Raw genomic sequence first — 6,111 nt, 5'->3', positions numbered from 1 at the left:
CATTGTCGCTGAGTGATTTTTTACTTGCCTTTACAAGGTTTACAGATTTACGTGGGCAGGTTAATGCTATCTATTCCGACAATGGAAGTACCTTTCAGGCAGCATCTAAGAAGTTACCCGAGTTGATAGGATCAGCTGAATTTCACAACGCCCTGAGACAGAGAGAGATAAACTGGGAATTTATACCTCCGTATGCTCCGGCGCAAGGTGGCGCCTGGGAGGCAATGGTTAAACAATTTAAAATTGCATTTTTTCACATTTTGGACTCTTCAATTCGTAAGCCCAATTTTATTGAACTGCTTACGTACACAGGCAGTGCCGTTCGGATCGTGAACGAACGCCCTTTGGTACCTTTGAGTGACGACCCTAGGGATTTTACTGTCATCACCCCTGCCTCACTTTTGACCCCATACTTAGACCCATACTGTGCTGTTGGGCAACCACATGATCGTGACCAATTAAGAAGGGATTATCGGTTCAATTTGTCACTTTCTCATCAGTTTTGGAGTAAATGGATCGATTTTTACTTGCCAGGTCTTCAGGGCCGGAAAAAATGGCTAAAAATGGCCGAGAATTTGGAGCCTGGTCAACTTGTAGTGGTAGGTTCTCTCCAGGACATTGGTAAACGTGGGAAGTATCAACTTGGGAGGGTGCATGAGGTAATTCCACAAATTAGGAAAGGGAAGCCTGTGGTTCGTAGAGCTAAAGTTGCCGTCTGCAACTATGATGAGAGTACGGGGAAAGTGAAAGTAGACTATGTGTTGAGGGATATTTCGTGCCTCGCCCCCGTAAAGAACACCTAAGTGTTAGGGTTTGAGCCTGGTTTTGTCTGCGGTGGCCGACCCTTGTCTGAGCCCAGAACAGTCGGTTATTATCGCAACCATTGTATATAGCGTCATTTTTTGCGTGTACCTAATACCTATGGTACCAATTTCATGTATCGTCGTATTTATTCTTATTGCTGTTCATTCTTTGCATGCCCTTTGTATTTGCGTATTAACTTAAACGTGAGTGATTCAAACAATTTGTGTATCATGTGTTTTTATTCATTGGCTCACAATTGTCGTCAATTCTTTTTTAGTTATGCCATGTCAGACTGTCATAACTAGGGGCCGCTATGTTCCAGACGGTTGTTCGCCTGGTCAAACGTCATATAAAAACCGTTCAAGTCTACTGAATATTACGTCATGGAAATTCCTAAAACATGAGCCAAAATTGCACCATCGTCCGTAAGACTCGTGTCAAACCTGTTTAAACCTGTTTCAGTTGAAACCTGTTTGGACATGAAATGCTGCGTCGCGCTACTGCTGGCGTGCCTTTGAGTTATCACAAATTTTTCTGATTCATTCTTGAAGTTGTTTGTTGGAAGTCGGTCGCACATTTAACTGGTTTATTTGGTGCTTGCTAGCTGGACAAATTCTCCGTCTTTTATCCAAGTAATCTGTATCGTAGTGACAGTTTTAGAGGTGCAAGGAGTTGCATCTCGATTTCGATAGCCGCGGGCTAATTTTACAGGAATACACTTTTGAAAAGACGTTTCGAAAGAGTGTTTATTTTTCGGTCACCTACATGCAGACGAACGGATTTGGGAATCTTATGTTACAATTTTCCCACGAAGAGATTATGGTTTACCGCTGTGACCAAAGATGAATGCTCAAACCATTATACATAGTTATTGTATTGAGTTTTAGCTTCCTGATATTCTCAAATTTTTCTTTAGCTAGCCTATAATTATGCCTAAGGTTAAACAATCAAATTCTTCTTTAAGTTTGTAGTAGACTGCTTGATTACGCTTCTGTGTTTACCTTAACCCCTAAAGGTGAATGACAGAAGGCAGGAACTTCAAAGGCGATAATGTGAAACATTACTTGATGTTGAAGTATAATACTGCAGAAACCTCTCAGTAGTTTCGGGATATTTAAAGACACTCCATATTTATCTTTTGCAGTTTTTCGAGTGACTATCTTTACCTGTTCGTTAGCTGTGGTGTCGTAGAGTCTACCACATTTTTCTTATGTTTCATTAGAAAATAATATATCCTTACCAAACCGTTTGATTTCTAATATATGCTTTGTATTTCGCATTTGGGTTGCAAACGCAGAAAACTATTGATCAAAATTAGGTCAAAATTTGTTAATTATAAAGTCAAAATTACAAGTTTTTAGGTCAAAACATTGGTTGCCCTATTCATAACTGATTTTCTTGAATAGTTGAAAGTTTGCAAAAGTTCACGCGGCAAACCGCTTGCATCACTAATTAGAACATCACCAGTGTTTCGCCAGCTGAGGATGTTTGAACTAATTAAATGTCCTAAAGAAATCTGTCCATTTTGCAGAATTTCCCACGTTTTTATTCAACGTCACCAAATGCTTTTGCTAATGTTAAAGAACGGGTCGATCATGCAGTGAGGTTGAGTTGACATACACTTCGGTAAACACAGAATCCCTGGGTAAACAGTATCTACCCAGTTGCAGAGCACTGACATATACACTTCATACCATATTAATTATACTTAATGTAGCCAATCCATCACAAGTTTGGAAGTAATATTACAAGATGAGATACAGTTTTTAAAAAAATATGAAGGAATATGAAAAAGCCATTCCTTAAACAAATATTTAAATTAACTCACCATGATTGTGCAGGAGTTGTAAAACAGATAAACTTTTTAATCTGTTAAAAGAACAGCTGTATTATATATACAAGAAAACTTAACAGCTAATAAAAAAACAGATGATGAAATACGGGCAGCACATATATAATGATACCAAATAGGAAGAATTTCAATATCATGACAACATGTACATTTGAGCTCACATATAGCCTAATAATGGACAAGTCAGGAGTCAGGACCAATGATTACCATTTAACATGTCTAGCATCGAATGTGGCTGGAGTTACAGCCTTACAGGCCATTTCTACACTCAGACTCACTGTAGAGTGTAGATGAGAAGTCACCATACAATGGGTTGCAAAATGTTGCTACCAGTTCACAAGAACACATGTTCAAAATGGCCGTCAATAGTGCAAGTTGGTTGAGAGTAGGTCTTAGCCATAAAATAAATTATTTACAATAAAAGCATTTGCAACCATGCACTTAATTGCCTAATGCCTACGTATGAATCTTATCTACCTCTAGCTTGCTGTAGTACGATGAATGGTAATACAGTCGAAATCGGCTAGTCGCATATCGGTTAAGAGCATAAATCGCTTTAGAGCATAGCATTGCATAATCCCAAACCATTCCCATTTACTTGTGAAGAAAATTCAACGGTTAGTCGCATAATGATTAATCGCATAAATCGGCTAAGCGACTAGGAATTCTTGATAGATTTGTAGACTTTTATCACTTAACCGCATATTTCCTTTGGCAAAGCAAAGTTGCTCAAGATAACATCTCAAGACAGACAGTTAGCGCCTACATGATTTAAACAATAAAGTAAAACCGAACGAAAAAAGGCCTTCTCTTCTATGATTTGAGTACAGTGCTGTATGAATCACAAGACCACATTTCATTTATGGATTGTTACATCATAAACAAGTATCATTACGTCGCAGTACGAACTGTAGAACCACAAGACTAAGGAAAATCTAAATCGCATGATTAGTGAATTTTCTTTCTTGCTCGCTGAAGCGAATTCGTTACGGTTGGGTGATCACGGCAGCTACCCGAAAGCCACGAGGAACGCGCGTGAACAGTTGTTGCTGCGTCACACTTCGCTGACCAACAGCCAAACAAAGTAGTACCGTTATTTGGAATTCGGTTGTACAGTATTATTCTAGAATATTCTGTAAATCTCCTAACACTCCGGGTTACGTATTAAGGCTCAATGCCTTCGTTCATCGAAAAAGTCCAGCGGTCTGTTTTCACGCTTTTGCGTTAGATAAACGTTCGGTATTGACGTATAGGATACTGTCAAACAATGTAAACGGTTAAGCGCATATACCGTTTAAGCGCATAAAAAAGCTTGACAAATTGACTATGCGCTTAAACGATTTCGACTGTATTACCACAAAAGAGTGCTCAGTTCTAAGCAAAGCTAATTTTCAAGTAAATTAAACATTATCAAAGTAACCTTTACATCCGTTTCATCGTTTATATATATATATCAAAGTTGCAGTGGATCCAGGGAGGAGGCACTTGGTCACGTGCTCCCAAAAACAAAACACTTAAATTTTCTACATTTTTGCAAAATTTGTTTCGCTCTGGGGACTCATGGTTTCATCAGTGGATTTAAGGAATAGTATTGTTTTAAAGCCACTCAAAACCAAGGAGCTAATATAATATTCAGAACTAAACACCTTGCTCATTAACTACCCAGTTAACAATATTTCAGTGTTAAGAGGTATAATGTCCCTTGTAGATATAGACATGTGGAAAGGTTGGGACACCTCAGTTAATTTTTCAAAACTTTACTAAAAGCCTACATAATACACTTATACACATTACACACCTAATGTACAACAAATAAATTACCGTATTGAAATTCTTTTATGGTTGTGAATTGTGAAAGAAAAACATTTATCACACAACTTCGATTTTAAATCAAAACTTGCCACTCAAACTTCTAAAGAAGTTCAATTGTAATTTGATGATATTGCTTAAATACAAGGTGTGTAACAGTGTGTTTTGATTAAAAAAAACATGATTGGCCTAAAAGTGCGCAAAAGTTAATCAAAACAAGGTTAAATTAGCAAAAATTTTCTATTGCCGGTCCGCGAGACTATATTAACTTTAAAACCAGTCCGTGATAGAAAAAAGTTTGGGAACCGCTACTGTAGATGACCTGGAGATGGATGTACCATCAGTTCGTACCTTGAAAAGATCCAGAGAAAACATTAAAAAAAGCCTAAGTCGCTGATCGCAGTTTCCGCAAACAAAAAAACTGAAAAGATCAAGAGAAAAAATTAAAAAAAGCGAAGTTGCTGATCGGAGTTTCTGCAAAACAAACTGAAAAGATCAAGAGAAAAAAATTGAACAAAGCCGAAGTCGCTGATTGTAGTTTCCGTTTTTTCGCAAACATTTTAAAATTTCTGGTACTAATGATCCTAAGAGTTTGCCGAAGTCGCTGATCGCAGTTTCTGCAAACAAACAAAAACTCTTAGGATCATTATCAGAAATTTTAAAATGTTTGCGAAACCTCCGATCAATCCTAACCCTTTTAAACTGTTTGCAGAAACTGCGATCAGCGACTTCGGCAAACTCTTAGGTTCATTACCAAAAACTTTAAAATGTTTGCGGAAAAACCCCACAATGAAAGACGACGAAATTGCTGTTTTCTACTCAAACGTCTACAAAAACATTCTGCAAACGGCGTCAGATGCAATCGTTGGCCGTTTCCCTTCTTCATCATACCGAATGGCAGACTTGCTACGAGAGCTGCTAGAGAATCTCACAATGAAAGAAGCCGATGTTACGAAAGTAAGCCAATTTTATGATGGTGATTGAGAACGCAAGGATTTGCTGCGTGAACGCAAACAGTGGTTCGCTTGTTGCAAACGTGACGGTGATGTTGTGACAGTAAATACGCTACGTCAGAAATTCATTGCACAGCCGTCAATGGTCGATATAATGCCAAATATATATGCAGCTTTGGTAACTTACATTGTTATGCCGACTTCTTCCTGTGAAGCCGAACGTTCCTTTTCGTTATTACGACGCTTGAAGACCTACGTACCTTCGCAGCACTCAAACGCAACAACGACTGAACAATTTGGCCGTTATAGGTAGTCATCGCGAATTGGCGGAGAAATTAAACATGGAAGAACTTGACACGGAGTTTGTTTCCAAGACAACAACCCGCAGAAACAAATTTGGATGTGATTAATTTATAGCAAGCCGCATTATAAGGCAGACGTGAACAAATTAAAGTCGAATATATTTCAATATTCAATGTAAGATCACTTTCGCCTTGCATGTAATTCTTGTTTTCATTTCTATCTGATCGTTTGACACACCGCTGCAGTCTATTCGATTACACATACGACAAAACTATCTTTTATGTTGATTCGACGTTTCATGACGTAGGCTAAACATGGTTGAATTTACTATTAGATTGAGTCATTTCTTTTAACATTTTCCATCGGTCAGGTTTTCAATTGATTAGCCTA

The sequence above is a fragment of the Aplidium turbinatum genome, chromosome 6 (genome assembly GCF_918807975.1).
Source record: "Aplidium turbinatum chromosome 6, kaAplTurb1.1, whole genome shotgun sequence".
In the NCBI taxonomy this organism is placed as follows: Eukaryota; Metazoa; Chordata; class Ascidiacea; order Aplousobranchia; family Polyclinidae; genus Aplidium; species Aplidium turbinatum.
The sequence above is the reverse complement of the archived record's forward strand: the minus strand, read 5'-3'. Positions refer to the sequence as shown.